The sequence below is a fragment of the Balaenoptera acutorostrata genome, chromosome 17 (assembly GCF_949987535.1).
Source record: "Balaenoptera acutorostrata chromosome 17, mBalAcu1.1, whole genome shotgun sequence".
In the NCBI taxonomy this organism is placed as follows: Eukaryota; Metazoa; Chordata; class Mammalia; order Artiodactyla; family Balaenopteridae; genus Balaenoptera; species Balaenoptera acutorostrata.
In genome coordinates this window covers 2,833,775-2,853,306 of record NC_080080.1, presented here as the reverse complement: position 1 = coordinate 2,853,306, position 19,532 = coordinate 2,833,775, and the positions used below count along the sequence as shown (strand labels likewise).

The following is a 19,532-nucleotide window of genomic DNA, read 5'->3' as shown; positions in this document are numbered from 1 at the left end:
CCAGAAAAATAAAATTTAATCCAGCTTGAAAGAAAAGCTAAGTTCAAGTGTGTGCAATATCTGTATGTATATACACAGAAGTCACCTATCTTTTTTTTTTTTTTTTAAGTTTGGTGTATGATTTCCATACAGAAGAACCTCCAGTTCAGTGAGTTCTGACAAACACACTCAGTTGTATGGCCATGGACGATACGGCCTCTTTCCATCACTCCGAGAAGTGCTCTCATGCCCTTCTGTACACAGGTCTCTCCCACCCTCAGCCCTAGGCAACCACTCACCTAATTTCTATTCTCAGAGTTCTGCCTTTACCAAAATGTTGTATAAATGGAATCACAGTTGTATTAGCATTTTGTGTTTTCACTTGGTAGAATGCTTTGGTGACTCACCCATTTTGCTGCCTATGTCAGTAGTTAATTCCTTCCTATTGCTGAACAGGATTCCACCGTAGGGGCGGACCACAACCTGCTGCTCATCCATTTACCAGCTGTTGGGCATTTGAGTTGTTTTCCATTTTAAGTGATTATGAATAAAGCTGCTATAAACATTCATATACATGGACATAAATTTTCATTTCCCTTGGGTAAATACCTCCAAGTAGGATTACTGGATTGTATGATAAGTATATATTCAACTTCATAAGAAACTGCCAAATTGTTTTCCAAAGTGGTTATAACACTTTGCATTCCCACCAGCAAAGCAAGAGTTCTAACTGCTTCACATCTTTGTCACTGGGCACTGTCACCTTGTGCTGTCTTATTTTGTTTTAATGCTAGCCATTCTAATAGGATTGCAATGGTATCTCAATGTGGTTGTCATCTGCATTTCCCCAGTGATTAATGATGCTGAGCATCTTTCTGTGTGCTTATTCTTATCCATATGAAAGGGATGAAATGCCTAATCAAACCTTTTGGCCATTTTTTCAATTGAAATTTTTACTGAGACATCTTTTTTTTTTAACTGAAGTATAGTTGCTGTACAATATTACATAAGTTACAGGTTACAATATAGTGATTCACAATTTTTTTTTTTTTTTTTTAGATTAATTAATTTTATTTATTTATTTATTTTTGGCTGCGTTGGGTCTTCGTTTCTGCGCGAGGGCTTTCTCTAGTTGCGGCAAGCGGGGGCCACTCTTCATCGCGGTGCGCGGGCCTCTCACTGTCGCGGCCTCTCCCGCTGCGGAGCACAGGCTCCAGACGCACAGGCTCAGCAGCTGTGGCTCACGGGCCTAGCCGCTCCGCGGCATGTGGGATCTTCCCGGACCAGGGCACGAACCCGTGTCCCCTGCATTGGCAGGCGGACTCCCAACCACTGCGCCACCAGGGAAGCCCCACAATTTTTTTTTAATTTATTTATTTATTTTATTTTTGGCTGTGTTAGGTCTTTATTGCTGCGCGTGGGCTTTCTCTAGTTGCAGCGAGCAGGGGCTACTCGTCATTGCAGTGCGCGGGCTTCTCTTGTTGCAGAGCATGGGCTCTAGGCGCGCGGGCTGCAGTAGTTGTGGCTCATGGGCTGTAGAGCCCTAGACTCAGTAGTTGTGGCGCACAGGCTTAGTTGCTCCACCGCATGTGGGATCTTCCCGGACCAGGGCTCAAACCCGTGTCCCCTGCATTCACAGGCGGATTCTTAACCACTGCGCCACCAGGGAAACCCTGATTCACAATTTTTAAAGGTTATACTCCATTTACAGTTATTATAAAGCATTGGCTATATTCCCCATGTTGTACAATATATCCTTGTAGCTTATTTTATTAATAGTTTGTACCTCTTACTCCCCTACCCCTATACTGCCCCTCCCCAATCCCTCTCCCCAGTGGTAATCACTAGTTTGTTCTCTATATCAGTGAGGCTTTTTTGTTGTTGTTATATTCACTAGTTTGTTGTATTTTTTCAGGTTCCACATATAAGTGATAACATACAGTATTTGTCTTTCTTTTTCTGACTTATTTCACTTAGCATAATGCCCTCCAAGTCCATCCACGTTGCCGCAAGTGGCAAATTTTTGTTCTTTTTAATGAGACATCTATCCTTTTTAATATACAGTTAATCAAAGAAGAAATGCTGAAAAGTTTGCATATTTTGATAAGCCACTTAGAATTCATGAGTAGACAAAAATCTAAAATGCTTCCTTACCATCCCAATTCCCAACACCCTACTTGCCACCTCCCAAAAAAAATATCTATGATATGCCAAAACAGGTAGAAAGAAAAAAAATCTCCTCTTCTCCTTACTCTGAATGTAAAAACCACAGGAAAAGTGTCTCCCTACTTCTAGGGACAGGAATGGACCGATTTCCCTATTTTTACAAGTATTTGCTAAAACCACATTCTTTCCTCAGTATGAGCCACGGACCCCTGATTGGCAACTACCTGCAGAGCTCTGCAGATACAGTGGTAACGCAAGTCAGCATGGGCGACACATACACGCTGAATACACGCATCGTGGTCGACACGTGGCTGACAGCACAGAAAGGAAGCACAGCACTGAGGGAAGGTCCGCGGGCAGCTCAGCAGGCAGCACGCCTCTCCTCGCTATGAAAGCATGACCCACATGCAGGAGCACAAGGGCTAAGACTTACTGCAAAGGAACCTGAAAACTTGATAACCACTATATGAAACCTTGGGCAAGTTTCTTAACATCTCTAAGTCCCGTTTCTCATCTACAAAATGTGAATAGTAAATGCTACCTTCCTGAATTACTATAAAAAATTAAATAATATTCTAACTCACACAACGACTGACACATAAATGGCAGCTATCATGACTATTACATTCACCCAAAGTTCCTGAATCACAATGTGGGTCTGGGAACATAAAGATGCGCTCTTCACAGAGCTGTGCGTATGAAACTGGAGGCTCACACAGCAGGTAACGTGCACACGCCGGACGCACTGAACTAAATGCAGGTGCAGGGTCCCGACCACACGTGAAAACTACCAGGTGTTTACAGAAGAGGTGCCCTGGGGCTGGCAAGCATGAAAGCCTCTGTGGACCTTATTTCTTACGATTTTGCCTCAGCATTTCAAACGCAGTGAAACTTCTTTGCAAAAGGATCTAATCTAATCACCCTTGGTGTCACATGACCTCGTCATGAACGGCTTACTTTCCTCCAGGATGCTATAGCTATGCCATACAAATGAGACTGGTGCTTACACACCTCAGTGACATTTTCCACCCCCTCTGCTTGCCACATTCCCAGTGCAGCCAAATGTGGAACAGTTTCTGGAATAGCTTCTTAAGTGCCCTGTTCTTGCCTGACAACCGGAGCGGAGCTTCAGCACAGTCCGGCGCCAATGATTGGTTTGGACAGCCAGATGCCAATTTTATTAAGTTTTTGTGACAGGTGCTCTATAAGGATTTTTTTCCATGAATCAATACATGAAATCAACAGTTTAAGATTATCACTTGGATTCAAGTGTCCTGATATCTCCTATGCTCAGGTTTTAGGACAACGTTAAAAATTTACATCGGACGTTTAACAATCTGAATCACATTTCCCATGTAAACCTGTTTAAGTCTCTTAAGGGTAGAGTCTGTAACTCAGTTAATATGTACAGTCTCTGTACAATCTAGGTCCATCTCTGTGCTTATTCTTGCGCTTTCTCTACCTACAATGCCCTTCCCCAGCTACAGCCAGCCCTTCTTATCTTTCCCTGCAGGCTCCCCCAGGAAGACAGTCTTCCCCTCCCTCTGAACTTCCCACCATACTTTTCTCCGTCAGCGTTTCTACCTTGTCTCCCTGCTCCTGCACCATCTGCCCTATGTTCTTCAACCCGGGCACCGTTCCCAGCAGGCAGGAGGAACATCTGTCCAGACGAGGCAGGGAAAGGGTAGGTGTGCCCGGGGGTGAGACAGAATTAAAATACTTGATCAGCCTTACTTATAGAGCTAGTAGAGAAGGTGAGAACTCTTAGCCAGACTTAAGAATATTAAGCAAACAGGAAAAAATGTGGCCATTAGAAGTCCAAGAAAGCAGGAAAACAAAAAGTTGAACAAAAAAGGAAACGTAATCACACTACCTTAACTGGCTCAACAGTGAGCAATGTTTACAAAGTCAAGAAACATTAAAAACTAAAATATGGGTCTAAACAAAAATTGTGATTTAACTATATAGCGAAGTTGAAAATGTAACTTTTTCTAAAATTGATGCGTCAGTGACTCCTGACTAGTACAGAAATATAGTTAGGAAACACGGATGCAAACGCTAAAAGAAACGGCTCAAGCGGAGGATTCCAGGGGCCTCCAGGAGGGGGGGGACGAGATGCTTAAAAGATGTCTTTATTCACAAAATGGGGGTCTTCAGAGGGTCTCAAGGCAGCCTTCCTTCTGTCTACCACCTTCCCACAAACCATTAACCCTGAAAATGATCTCCATACATATTTCAGCAACTCCGCTCCTCCAAAACTTTGCTTTGCTTTCTTAGGGTTGCGGTTGTAAACTCCTCCATCCCAAGTCCCCGCCTTCTAGCCCAACACCCCAAAACACAGCAAGAACCAAGAGCCAGTTCTGGCAAAGCAGCTTCGGGAGCAGAGCCATTCTGCAGGGGCTCAGGCGGGCCAGGGGCTTAAGATGGGGCACTCAGGTAGAGCCAGGGGCCTGGACCTCAGCATCACAGCTCTGGACTCACTCTGGGGGAGGCCAGAATTACTCATGTGGTCTGACCGTTTGTCTGGAGCTGGGGGAAACAATTACAGGAACACTGGTTAGAAGGTTATTTTCCTAGGCTTATATATTTTCAAATACTGGGGGGAAAAAAAAAGAGCCAACGCAGAATCAGTAGATTATGTCCTGGCGCTAAAAGCTCCACTGAGCTGGGGAAGAGGCTCTTGGTTCATCAGGAGCTGGCCTGTCATCTCACCACCCTCCCGTCAGGCTTTTCTTCCACTGCGTATTATATCAAGAAGATTTTTGAGTAACTTCTACTAAATATTGTCCCCTCATGTAACCGTCTTGTGCTGTACCAAGATGAGATATTTTTAAGCACTAATGCTGCTGAAAAGCTACACTTGATATTCTGCCTCTTGTTTGGATCTACTAAGAGAACTTACTTTGTGTTAAGCATTAAATATTCCTTCATTCAGCATTTAGCAAAAACTACCTACGGGTCAAGCAGAAAAGATGCAGAGCTGAAATAAAATCTTTTTTATTTCGAAGACTCTAGGAAACAGACTTTCACCCAAATAAATGTTACAGTTACAGGAAGAAACATACAATCTGGACTGGGAGGAGGGAATGAAACAAGGTTGTCACCTCACGACCTGCAACATAATCACACCCGGCACAGCCATGCAGAAGAGGCTCCACTTGCAGCCAATAAAGAGCAGGGGGAATTGGAAAAACAGGAGTAAGACTTCCGGGCCTTGCTAGGAAATTGAAACTGCATGACATAATTTCCCTTCCCTAATACCTAGCCTCTGTAGAAACACAAGTGGCTTGGGAAGAAAGAGAACAAAGGAGGAAAGTGAGCTGACCTTCAGAAGGAAATGGAAAAACAACCAGGGCCCCGCCACTTGGACATCCAAGACAAGGACACTGGCCAAAGTGAAATTCAACACAGTTATAAATTGTCATGAATGCTGAATCCATGAGGTCCAAGTTCATGAGGCTTTTACTGACACAACATATTGGTACAACAAAGTGCTTACCAATGCCAATACCCCAGGAGAGATGTATGAATCGTCTACCAACTGTCTGTCCTTGATTTACCACTAAACTAACCAGAAAGAGCAGTCTTTGGAAATGACAAACTGGGATAGAATCTCAAGTTTACAACTTCCCAGCGGTGGAGCACGAAACAAATTCTGAAGTTACAAATTACAAAGAGCCCAGTCTTCCTCTCATTAAAATGGGAAAACTCCCACGGAATGATAACTGCTAACATTTGTGAGTGCTGAGCACCTTACACACCTCTCACCGCCCTGGGAGGTGCTATCAAAACACCGTTTGTTGGATGGGAAAGCTAGGTTTAGGTAGCTAGTAAAGAGTTCGTAAGTAGCTAAGTTGCCATCTGAATCCAGAGCCCATGAGAAATCAGGTAGCAGAGTAAAGGGCACAAGCTCTGAACCAGACTGAGTCTGAATCCCAGCTTTGCATTTACTAGCTTAGTAACCTTTAACCTCTCTGTACTTAAGTTATGCAAACGTGAAAGAGGGGAGAGGAGCGACCTCACTCACGGGGTTATCGTGAAGCCCCATCAGCAGCTGTAACTTGGTGTTTATAAGGCACCAGGCACTATTCTAAAGCATGCGATGTTATCGTTGTTGCTAATCATTATTATTACATTATCTCAGCAAAAATATATACATAGTATCTACACAGAACAGGTACTAAATAACTCCTGTTTTTTCTCTCACTTACTCTGCAAAATTCACTACGTTTTGTTTGTTTCTACTGTGTGACAAAGAAACCCTAAGACAGAGGAAAGGAAAATCAAAGCAAAACAAAAAACCAAGACACAAGTGTAGCAAGGGAATCAGACTCACAGTTCAGAAGGCCACCATAACTCTGTGACGAAGTCAAACGATGATTTACAAATATTCCTAGTTTCTCTTTCCTCTTTCCATAGCAGTCAGAAAGAACCTGACAAGAAAAGACAACGTGCGTTTATAAAACCACCTTTGCCACCACTTTTTCAAAGCTCTATTGTGTTCATCCCCCTCAGTCAGCTTCATTACCTACCAGGCATGCCGTGCCAGACCTGGAATGAGGGATAAAAACATGTTATCAAGTCCCTGTCTTCAAACCTACATTCCAGTTAAGAAAATACATGTGAAAACTGAAAACTATTAAAGCATATCAACAAGCATATATTAATGAGGCACAAAGTTAGCGAATAAGTTCAGGGTAAGATCACCAACAATATATACATCTATTTCATCCTCTCCCACCAAAATCATACTAAAGAGATATAAAAAAATTTTAAAAACAAAACATAGCTCAGGCAGAACTGAAAGGAGAAAAAGAAAGAGAATTCTGGAAGCTGTGAGAAAAGTTTCTCACATGGAATATAAAGACCAAAACAAAACAAAGAAGAAAAAAGAAGAAAAAAAACTTGGAGGAAACGGAAACTATGAAAGATTGTAAGCACAGTAAATGACTCAGCAGGCCAAGACAGCCAGATCCTAAGCCCGCAGTGGGAAAAACTGAGACCCAATTCCATCTACACATCGGTATCCCAGAAGGCTCAGAACCGGCAGCACCAGTGCAGACAACTGGGGGCAAGGAAGGTGGAGGCCTGAGCACAGAGGAGCAGGTGAAGCTGCTTAAGCCACAGCCAGAACCCCAACACCATCTCTGACACAGACCGGATGGTCACTCTCTGGAAAGAGCAGAGCGTCTCTGCACTGAAGTCCCCCTGTCCAGCTGCACTAACACAGGCGGACTTCATCGGCGTACATAGCTCAACGGTGGATGCTCAGCTTCCCACCACCCACCCACTCAGCCCCCAGAACTCTGTAGTCAGAATTCTACAGATAAGAGTCTGGGGAATCTGATCAGGCCAAGGAGAAAGACCTAAAGATACACTGGGGATTCCCCAACAAATGGCCCACCCAGAATATCCTGATGTAAAAGTCAAAAGGCCCAGTCCATGGCAGACGAAAGGACGGCGGTGGGAGGGTGGGAGCGAAGGAAGCAAGGAGGGAAATAACTTGAAAGAAACAGAAACTATACAATCAATAACCTAGAGATAAGAAGACACTGCAATCAATAAACAAAAACAGGATGTTCTTTTAAAAGAACAAAAAAAGAACCCTTGGATATTAAAGAAGCTAAGCACAGAAATAAAAAACTAAAGAAGAAGGTTAAGTCAAATTGAAGACATCTCCCTGAAAGCAAAATAAAAAGGAAGGAAGAAAGGAAGGGAGGGAGGGAGGGAGGGAAGAAGGCAAGCAGAAGGGAGGAAGGGAGGGAGGGAGGGAGGGAAGAAAAGTATACTGGAGTGAAAGTATAAGAAAATTACAGAACTTGTCTACAACACCCAAGTTGTGGATAACAAGACTTTCATAAGGACAGAACAAGGAAACAGAAGGGAGAAAATCTTCAGCACAATAACTTGAAAAAATCTTCCCATAACTGAGGGATAAAAGTTACCAGAATGAAGGTCCCCACTAAATAAGCAGAACAGTAGACGAAAAGAGACCCCACACATCATGACATTTAGAAAGACTTGGACAAATTTTTTAATTCCTACAAGCTTCTAAAGATGGAAAGGAAAAAAGTTACATACAAAGAATAAAAAATTAGAATAAGCTTCTGAACTGAAAACCAGTAACATGGCGCACAGGAGGCGATGGAGCAGAGCGATGCCGACACAGAACCCCACACCGGCCACACCCCCGACCACCTTCTCCATCACGCTCACTCTCAGACTTTCTGCCTCTTAAGCATCCCACCTCAGGAAGCCACTGGAGAAAGTCCTCCACCAACACGTGAGCATAACAAAGTAGGAGGAAGTCACGGACAAACAGGAGCTTCGATGAAGAGATGAGGGCATCTCCAGGATGACAGTGAAAGGAGATTCCAGAACGGGAGCTGTGCGCCAGGAGAGGACAGTCGGAGCAATGTGGCTCATGAGAAAGGACCGAGGAAGGCTGCCGCACCTGCCCAAAGACACTGGACCACCTTTCTAAAGTGATTCACCTCTGTATGGTGTGCTCCACCCAAACGAAGAAGTCAGTCAAGAAAGACATACACAAGCGATACCACAAACACGAAACTCAACTCTGGAGAAAGGCCAAAGGATGAGAGCAAAGGAACGTCCAGGGGCAACACCACAGGAAAAGGCGCAAGGAGCAACCAGTTCAGAAAAGAAGAAAAGAGAGATCTCCAGGAAATCGTATCCCAGAAAGAGAATGTGAAGAGTGTATGTGACTGACCTTGTGGAAGATTTACTAAAAGGTTATCGGAAAGTATGGGGAAAATAAGCAGCAGGCATAAAAAGAACTAAGAACACGGGATTCACTGGTCAAAGGAAGGTGACTATCTATCACACTACCCTGTGCATCTCTCTACAAGGTACTCACCTACTGTCCCATCACCAATGACTTGCTTCTCTCTGCCCCTCACTCGCCTGGAGACCTTGTAGAGGGCCATTTCTCAGCGATCACTTTCCAGAACCCAGTGCAATGCTTGCTACAGCAGTGCACATGAGAGCAAAGGTTTTTTTGCGTTTATTCACGTGCTGAGTACCGACTCTACCTACCTGGCGTTCTTCTAGGGAACTAGAAGTCAAAGACATACAGACTTTGCTTGTCCTTCAAGAGTTTAAACTATTTTTATTCCTGAAAAAGCAAATATTTATTCTATATCTTCATCCTTCCCAAAAGATGAAAAGTTCACCAATGGCTTACAGAATTTCAATAGGCAAGTTATCACTAATGGATTGGTACCCCGAGACGTGATGATGCTTTTTGACACGGCATGCATTGTGTAATATGAAAAGTGTCAGCCTGGGCGTTAGGGAATCTGGCTTCCTGTACGTTATGACATGAGGCCCTTATTGATCAAGCCCAGACTAACTCTCCAGAGTCCTAACATCTCTCAACATTGGTCTCCTAGGAATCCTACACTCCAGCAAAGGTAAACTACTTCCAGTTTACAGAACACATGTGCCCTCCCTCACACCTCTATGCCATCTGCAGCTCCCTCCACCTGGATATTCCTGCCCTGGCTGAACCAGGATGCACACCTGGAGGGAGCCACGCCCCTCTCTCCTGCACTCCCCCAGCAACCCACCACTGACAGAGGGATCTCTGGAGTGACTGACACATGCCATGCATGGTACCGGGCATTGGAATACACATCAGTCAACAGGAGAGACACGGCCCTGCCCCCAAGGACCCTTGTGGTGTAGCTTCCGGTTTAATATGCTTACTAGAGTGGATGTTAAATCCGACCCGATCTGTCAGCCTCTCCCTCCACCCAAACAGCAAGATTCTAGGGACAATGGCAGCCTCTTTCAGCTCTGCAGCCTCAGGACCGAAACACTACTAAATAAAACCAAAGTTAAGCTCAAAAAAACTCCAGTCAGTGGCAGGAGGTAAGTAACATGTGCTCTTTAGAGGCCCTCTGCCTTTTCTTTTCTTGTTTGTTTTTGACCTCTTTTCTATTACAGGAGTACAAACCTAAAAATTTCATTCATTGAAATGCAAGTCTCTTAAAACTGGCTTTCTTCTTGCTGTGAAAGGCAAAACACTCCCCAGGTCTGGTTTTTGTTCACCACTATATACCCAATGGTATACACTGTATCAAACACCTAGAGCACTTAATCAATAAACATACACTTGATGCATGAGTGACAATGCCTGAATAAAGGAATGGATACACCAGCTTCTGAGTGCCTTATAACTGCTCTTTGCTTCATATTGTATTTTAAGGAGAATTCAAGAAGAAACAACATTTCATTTTAAGCGACAGGAGGCCTGCTCACTTGCCATGTCAGCAGTGGGCGACGCAGCGCATGCTGAGTTCCAGCACTCCTGTTTATATCACGTGAGCCAATCTATCTTTATTAACAATATGAAGCTATGCATTTTAACTACAAAACTGATAAAATATAAGCATGGAAATTTGAACTAGTTCAAATAGAGGAGAAAACTAGATATTTCCCAAACTGCATAATTAAAATACATACATAAAATATTTTGCTCCAGATAGATAAACAGAAACTAAGCTTGTCTCACTATACAATAAAATGCACTGCCAGGTCCCTGAAGGTATTTGTAAGATGAATACTCTCTACATTTTGGGCATGAATGGTGTGTTTTATGATGGGTATAAATAGATACCTGGGCTGCTCTGAACCCCTTTCCCTTTCTAACATGCAAACTAAAATGTTCCACCAGTCGCACACTCTAAATCTGTGTTTCATTAACAGGTAAAATATTTCCTTCCATCACCTTGCTTATAGTGTTCTCATTTCAATGCACAATCCAACGTGGCCAGCTTTCTAACATCCATCTCTCAGTAAGTCTCAATAACAACCGTAATCATCATACAATGACAGCCTTTCTCCTAAGTGCTTTATAAGTCCGAGCTCCTCACGCCTCTAGCTGGTTACTATTAGTGTTCCCATTTTACACATAAGAAAGCTAAGTCTGAAAGAAATTAAGAAATTTTCAAGGTCACACAGCAAGCAAGGGAGAGATCAGGGATTCAAACACTAGCTTAACAGCACTTTTAAAATCATGGTGCTATTCTGGTTTCCCAAATTAACCAGATAATATTATTGTTAAAACAATGACCATGATCTGGGCTTTCCAAAGCAAGCACAGCAGAAAAACTCTTCCTAAAGCTGAGTAACATTCAACATGACACACTGACAAATTATAAGATATCTGGCTCGAATTAAGCATGTAGGCTGAACTCCTGGAGAAGAATTGGTCGTTTGATGTTAAGTGCTAAATAAGGCTGAAACCCACTATTTCTTAACCCACAACATCGTAACAATTTAAGTTAACTGTGACAGTCTCCAATGTCCAAAATATACAACCATTTCACGGAGGCTGCCCTTCCTCTAAGCTCAGTCTACCAACAGTTTTGTACTTATGCAAGCTGCAATATGTATTCTAAAAAAAATTAGGTCAGAAGTAACTTTCTGAAAAACCAAAAATATATAAAGAATGTGAATATGATTATGAAAATCATCTGGACAAACAAAAGCTTCTTTATGCTTCAAACTAATTTTCTAGCCAAAAATATTCTAATACGAGACTGTGGTGCTGCTCACAGGTTGGGATGCAGTGTCTCAGGCATCTCTGAGATGCCTGGTACTAAACTAATGACTAAGTGAATACATTAACAAGAAAGAAGAGGTAAAGTTACTAAATTCAGAAAAAACAATATTAACAACAACACTAGTAACAGATTGCCTATTATGCCTGCAGAGTAAATGATGAATATAAACTGCCTTCTAGTTCTTGGAGAAACTTATCAAACTAAATCGGAGAATGATTAAGATTAGCCTTCAGGAACTTCTCTGGCGGTCCAGTGGGTAAGACTCCGCACTCCCAATGCAGGGGGCCCGGGTTCGATCCCTGATGGGGGAACTAGATCCGGCATGCGTGCTGCAACTAAGGCCTGGCGCAGATTAAATAAATATAAATCTTTAAAAAAAAGAAAAAAAAGATTAGCCTTCAAATTCCCATGACAGAAATATCTACATTGTTAGGAAATGTATTTGTTGAACATCAGGTTGATTCTTTCCTTATTTATTTATATGACTAGCCATGTACGAACTATATTATACCACATTTGTAAGAGAGTTATGATAATCTCTACCTAACAGATGAGATAACAAAATTAGAGTTTAAGCAACCTGGTCACCATCACACAGGGAGCAAGGATCAGATCTGAGACTCAAAGTAAAATCTGTCCAAAGTCCATGCTCTTAACCACTGCTCTATTTTGCACTGTGAATAACATCCCCAGAAAATTCTACTGTGCAAAAGGCTTAAAAATATTAACAAAACACTATTCTACTCAAATTAATTAACAGGCACTGTTAATATATTCAAGACAAGTCAACCCTTCAATCATACTCAAAAGAACTAATGGTTATTACAGTATATCTAAGAGTCATTTTGTCCACCTGAGAGAGACACCAAAAGAAGGACCTATGAACCAATTTCAAGAAGTAATTAGAAGGAGCATCTCCTGTAGGGACCAAGAGGGGTAACTGATCAAGGGACAGTCATTTGGACATTAATGGCCCAGATGAAACCAGAAACCATCATTACCTGCACAATGGAAGCAGTGTGCAAGTGCAGGGTCCCAGGTCTAGTAGGTAAGGAAGAGTAAAGCACACTCTATCCTGTCTCTCCTGGAGACAGCAAAGTAAACCTGGATGGAGCAACTGCAGAAGCTATTTAATGAAAAGTACACAGTAGCAGGTGGATTAGGAAAGGAGACTGGAATTCAAACCACCACCAAATTAGCAGATTTAAATATGACAAAGAGCCCCTAACAAAATACCCTAAACGTGGAGGATGTGCTCCACACATATCCGGCATAGGAAGAGCCAGGCACGCTCTGATTCCCATGGGAAAAGAAAATCAAGATAAGTCAACACTGAGATGAAACAGATGTTAGAATTAACCCACAAAGCCTTTAAAGCAGCTATTATGCAAATAATCCCATAAACAAGCACACACCCAATATACTCAAGATCACAAATTCCTTTTATCTCTTAAACCCACAGGCTTTGGTCCCCACCACTCCATAGAAACTTCTCTATCTAAGATCACCAATAATCTCCAAACCGCTAGATCCAGTGGTCAGTACTCTGGCCTCACCTGACAAGAGTCGGTCACTTCCTCTCCCCTCCTCTTGGTTCCCAGGATGCCGTCTTCCCCTGTTTTCGTCTCAGCTCACAGGTGCCTCCTCCTCTCTCTAACCAGTCAATTCCAGCGCCCCCAGGGCTCTGTCCGTTCTCCTCTTAGCCGTGCTTACCTCCCAGGCAAGCTCACTCTGAATGCTGTCTCCTGCTAACTCTAAAATGTGTCTCCAGTTCAGACCCGCTGCCCAGCTGTTGTCCTGGACGGACTGCTGTCAACCCTGCGTCGCAGCCACCACCTTCCACCCTCTCCTGTGCATCACAGAGGAGAAGCCAGAACTGGGTTTCCCCAAACCCCCTCCTGCCACGACTCAGGGCTGGAGGTAACCAATAAGAGGCACTTGTGCAAGACGGGTAAGATGAACGAGAAAAGTGCTCTCAGGAGGCAGCTGTGGGCAGAAGCATAGCTGCAGGTTGATGCGGAGGGAGAAAAAAGAATTCACAACTGTGGCAGCTAAGAGCGAGAGTGGCTTCCACAGAGAATTCCCAGTGGCCCCAGAGGGAGACCCCAGGAACCACCTGCTTCAACCACTGAGATCAGCAGCAGCGGCTCCAACTGCCCAGATCACTGCTGACTCCAGATGAGCTCCTGGGACACACTCACTGTAATGGCTGCTTCCTTGACCTTCAACCCTGCCAGCCCTATACCAACAGAAGTGATGGATTCTAGTTCCTATACTGAAAAAACGTCTAGAGTGGCTTCTGTTTTCCTGACCAAACCCTTGACAGATGCACTGTACGCTGGGAGCAGCTGCTAGCCAGCTCAGAGCAGTGAAACATCGCCAAAGAGAGCGGCGTAAAATGCCCATCAGACCCCTCAAAGCTCAGGCGCGGCCTTCCGACACGACCCTTCAGCACGCGGTCAACCCCCCCTCAGCCAACTGCTGAGGGTGTCATCCCTAACCCTTCCTCCCACGCTCCCCACCCAATCTTGTCGCCTTTTCCTACAAAACACGCCCCGAAACTGCCCTTGGCGTCACGTCCCCCAGCACCAGGCTGACCCGAGCCGCCCTCGCGTTCACCCAGATGACGGCAGCAGCCGAGCCCACGCAGCACCAGCCTCCCTGCTCCCGCCCTGGCCACCCCAGCGCCTGTTCCCAACGCCGCACGTGACTCAGACTCTCAATCAGACGCACCACTTCTCTGCTCAAGATCCTAGACAGTCCCTCAGTTTACACGGATGTTTGCACGGCCAAAGAAATGTGCTGAGAAAAAACAAACCTGCTTAAGACTATCAGCCTTTCAGCAAGAACAGTTGTTGCAAGAGTTGAGGACATGGGAAACAACATCAATAATCAATTAAAGAACAAGGCACATGATTCTGGGTGGCTTTCCTTGGCTGTTGATGCGTCAACAGATGGTTCCCACACTGCTCAGCTATTTATTCAAGGAGCCAGTGGTACTGAGGAACTGGCCTCCAAGAATAGTGTATGTGGAACTACGAGTGAGAATATTTTCAAAGAACTGGAGAAAACACCAATTTAGTACAACCTGAAGTGGAATACAAATGATGACAGTAAAAATACATGGGGAGGGACTTCCCTGGCAGTCCAGTGGCTAAGGCTCCGCACTCCCAATGCAGGGGGCCCGGGTTCGATCCCTGGTCAGGGAACTAGATCCCGCATGCATGTTGCAACCAAGAGTTCTCATGTCGCAACTAAAGATCCCACATGCTGCAACTAAGACCCGGCACAGCCAAATAAATAAAAAAAACAAAAACAAAAACAAAAACATGGGAAGCAGAAGAAGGGCTGGCTGGACAAATTTACAAAGATTATGAAAATGTAAGCTGTACATTTACAGCTTTTAAAACCTGTAAAGCTTTTAAACATAGTTATTTAAACTATGGTTATTCATTGTGTTCTTCATCAGCGCGTACTCTGTGCAAAGTATTTTAATCTGTTCTGTGTTACTGAACCAGCAGCATCAACAGCGAACTTCACTGGAATATCCTGACTTGTCCTCCCACAAAGCAGTTTAATGACTGGGGGTAGGTTCTGTTGTGACTTGCTGACCTCAGAGCCATGACTGAAATTCTTCTGAAAAAGACCCTCCTTCAATTATCACTGTTATCGAAAAATTGTATTCAATGAAATTAGCTGTTGCTAAAGACTTGATAATATCTCTTAATGAATTCAACCTAAAATTACAAGGCACAACAGTGCTTATATGGGAGACTTCTACTGCAGTAAAGTCATTTCAATGACAGCCAGTGTTTGAATCACAAGTGACACCACGCTTCTTTACACTCTCCCCGTGCTATCAAAAGTCACAACGACAAGCGAGATTTCCATTCCCACACAAATTCACAGCAGATACATTTCTGAGTTTAAGCTACAGCAGCATTTTTTGAACCTTGATGCCAAGTATAATGAAAATTTACATATCTCAAAATCCATTTAACTATGCAGTTGAGGCCCCCCTCTAACCATCAATTGGAAGTGATTAATCTGCAATATAATGACATGCTAAAAGGCAAATATCAAGAAGAACCTAATAGAATTCTATAAATGTCTTCCAAGCAATGAATATGCTCAATTAAAATGATATACTCCTGCACTGATATCAGGATCTGAGAGTACCTATCGGCATAAAGACATTTTCAAAGGTGAAGCACATAAAACCTCCTGGGCAGATCAGCATTAAGAGATGAATATCTGTAATTGACGCCAATGACAGGGAGCATTAACTTCAAAACTCCAATTAAGGAAAGTGTTATCCCCTTCCTCCCCCAAAAGAGAATTCCATTCTTCTCATTAGTGGACCTGTATTATAAAAAAATTATACTCAGTTATAATTTGAATTCTGTCCATGAAAAATTTGTAGAAATTGTGTTCTCCCTTATTATAGAAGTATTTACATAATATCCTTGATTTTGCCTATTAGTCTGAAAAACCTAAGATATTTCCTTTTATGGAAACTGTGTGCCTTTACAGAAATGCTTGACAATCCGTTTTAGTCAACTAAATCCCCCTGTCTTCTACACACAGGTACAGTTAAGACATAGTTCACCCATCTTCAACTTTCTCAGTTGATCTTCTTTTTGATTTATGTCTGCATTTTACATTTATTCCTGATAAATTTTAATTTTACCTTATTGATTTCAGCACTTCATTACAACCTGTCAAAATATTTTAAAATTCTGATTCTAGAAATGAGCTGTCTCCCAGCATGACTCCTGATCTTTATTCAAGTCCCTTATAAAAACATTAGGACAGGTGGCAAGGATGACACGCTTCTGGAGACATCTTTACTTTGGTGTAGAGATTCTGATTTTTCAGTTTTGTGGTGAATTATACTGCGTGTGGCTGCAACATATACCTTCCATCTAAAGGCGATAATTCCTTGAGCTCCCCAGTAATGACAGAAATAATAATTAACTTCTTCAGGCTCTGTGCAGTAAAGCATGAACCTTGCCCAGGGAAAGGTCTTGCCCGCGCACAGCTCCTGGGAAGTCACCTCTGAGCCCTCAGAACCTCCTGCCTGATTAGGCCTCCTTAATTTAGCTGGGGGCCTGAGGTCACACATTCCCAGGAAGAAACTACACTCATTTTTGATGCTAGCAAATCCTACCTAAAGGTGACACCTGTCCATCTCTCACAGCCATGTGACTATTAAGAGATGCCTAACAGTATGCAAGCTTCAGCTCTAACGTACAATAGCATGTTGAAAACATTCCAGGACCGTCGGAGTCCCACACACCTGGCCAGCCTTCTGTGTACCAAAAACGTGTCTTGTTTTGTCTCTGGAGGGGAGGAAAGGCTGGGGATACAGTTCCACTTCGGAGGGGCTGCATGTGTTTGGGGTTTACCTGGCAGTTTGGGATGTATTACATTTAAAGTAAAACCCCTGTGATTTGGATGATTAGCTTAAACCTTTGCAGAGTGCCGGAAGTATACAATCTAACAACAGGGAGCCACTCCCCCTGGGTGCTGGGCTCCCTTTTAATAATCCAACAAGAGCCCTAGAGTTCTCTCCCCAGGGAAAAACAACACACATTTACACACAATTCTGCTTACAACTTCATTTCTGGGGCTCATGGACCTAGGAAACAATGTTTCCTTCTCAAAGCAACTGTGATCCCTAGTAAACTCAAGAGCAAAGAGAGCTTCATGAACTTGTCACCCCAGGAGAAATCTGGGAGCTGTCCCAGAGTTACCCTGGACCCCTCTCGCGGCCCTGCCGCGTCATTTGCCTGGCCGGGGCCTGGAGATTAACTCAGAAACGGGCTTCAAATCAGTCCCCTTCTCTGCCGTTCCTCAGTCATGCCCTTGATCAAGGCTTTCTTCATTTATCTGCACAACATAATTGTAAGATTAAAAGAACACAAGCTGTGCAACTGGACCATCTGAACTCTGCCCGTCACTTTACTAGCGAGTGACACCGGGCAGCCATTTCCTGAGTGACAAAGGTGTGCTTCCTCCCCCTTCTCAACTGCTTTACTGTAACACGGCCCACGCTGATCCAGTCCAAACCTCCTCCAACCGTACAAATCTGTTCTATATCAGTATCAAGTACAAACTGCTTTGATCCTGCCTATAACGCCAACTTCACCTCCTCCTCTACCCGACCTGTCCTGTACTCCAGATGTGACGGAGACATTCAGCTCCACAAACCCTGGCCCCTCACGCCTCCACACCGTTGCACAGGGCGGGTCCTGTCTTGAAGGCCCTTCCTGCTTCCCATTTTCCACTCAACTTCTACAGATCCTTTCAGACAGTTAGAACCTACAGAGGCCACTGCATCTGGTCCACAACCAGTTTTTGTATGGTTCCTTGGCTAAGAATGTTTTTTACTTTTGTAAAGGGTTAAAGAGGGAAAAAAAAATGTAACAGGCGATATGCGGCCTGCAAAGCCTGAAGTGTTCACCGTCTGGCCTTTAACAGAGAAAGTCTGCCGACACCAGAGCTTGACCATCAATGGGGACGCGCTCTCCAGTCCTCAGAGCCCCTGCTGTGACACAGCCACTGACCAGAACCAGTCCCACTCCCCTCTTGTCTGTATCACCAGGGCTTAATACTGTATGAGGCACAAGACAGGTGTTTAATAAATGCTGAACAAATGAATGAACTGACTAGACCAGCTCAAAAACAAACCAGGGAAACACACAAGGGCAAAAGACTTAGCCTTTAGTAGTAAACCACTACGTAAGTCGGGTAAAGATCCTGATCCTAGCACTTCACATTTGTCCAAACTTTACACAGTAGCTGCACAAATACCCTCAATGGCTGAGATTATAAATACTAGACTTTACAAGTAAGGACACCGAGACTCACAGAAACTACACAACTTGTCAAAAGTCACCTGACAAAAGGCAGAGAGGCAACATTTGAACCCAGGTCTTCTGCTTCCCAGATGAGATACTCTTTCTTTTAAAAAGACCTGCCTCCCCACACAAACCATGATGCCCAGACCCCTTCAATTACCAATACCTGAGACGTTAGGGGAGGGATAAAATTTAATTTCTGACTCATTATTTAATTTTGATAATTTTCAAGTCAATGCTACTTTTTGTAAACAAAACAAAAATGAAATGGATACACAAAATAAGCACTAGGCTAAAAGACCCTGGTATAACCACAAACTGAAATTTTCTTTCTTTCCTTTTCTTCAATCAGTCCTTAAGAAAGTAAAATTAAACAGCTTAATTAACAAATGCCACTGAAAGGAAGCAGCTGCAGGCACAGCATGAACCCCTGCCCATCGGCTAAGCTGAAACAAACTGGCAGTCGAGGCAGTCACCTGTCCTCAAGCTTCAGCTTGGACAGAACAGAGTCCAAGAGCTGAGAACGTACATTAACACCTCGACTTCAGGCAGGAGATAAAACAAGTATTTCCAGAGGCAGAAATGAAATATAAGAAACTCTATTAAACAAAAAAATTTAGTCTAATCTATTAATCTTATCTTTTTGCAAAACCAAGGTATAAATTATGCATAGCTGGAATTTAAGTACCTAGGTGCCCAGAAGTTCCTGAGTCAGGACCAAGATGTAGCCAAACTGAACTAGGATGTGGGTCTATTAAAGACAACATTAATTTCAAAGAAGTGGTCCCATACAGAGCACCTTTTCTTACTGTGACCCCCTTTCAGAAGTAAGTCACAACAAGGCACATGAGAAAAACTCACTCACTTGGAATTTATCAAACACTAAAATAAATCATAAGTCATCAAAGGAACCTTAATGGAAATTAGAAAATAT

The 19,532-nt window shown here is 43.4% G+C and overlaps 1 protein-coding gene across 12 annotated transcripts in view; it reads right to left on the bottom strand.

Annotated features, from left to right (window-relative positions):
• The window catches only part of PTK2 (protein tyrosine kinase 2), a 256,529-nt gene that overhangs the window by 219,492 nt on the left and 17,505 nt on the right, over positions 1 to 19,532 (bottom strand). For 10 of the 12 annotated variants that reach the window (XM_057532264.1, XM_057532265.1, XM_057532266.1 and 7 more), the window contains exon 2: positions 6,482 to 6,578. The exons of the other annotated variants lie outside the window; for them this stretch is intronic. The gene's annotated coding sequence lies outside the window, so the exon portion shown is untranslated. The remainder of the gene's footprint in view (positions 1 to 6,481; positions 6,579 to 19,532) is intronic. 12 annotated transcript variants of the gene reach the window in all.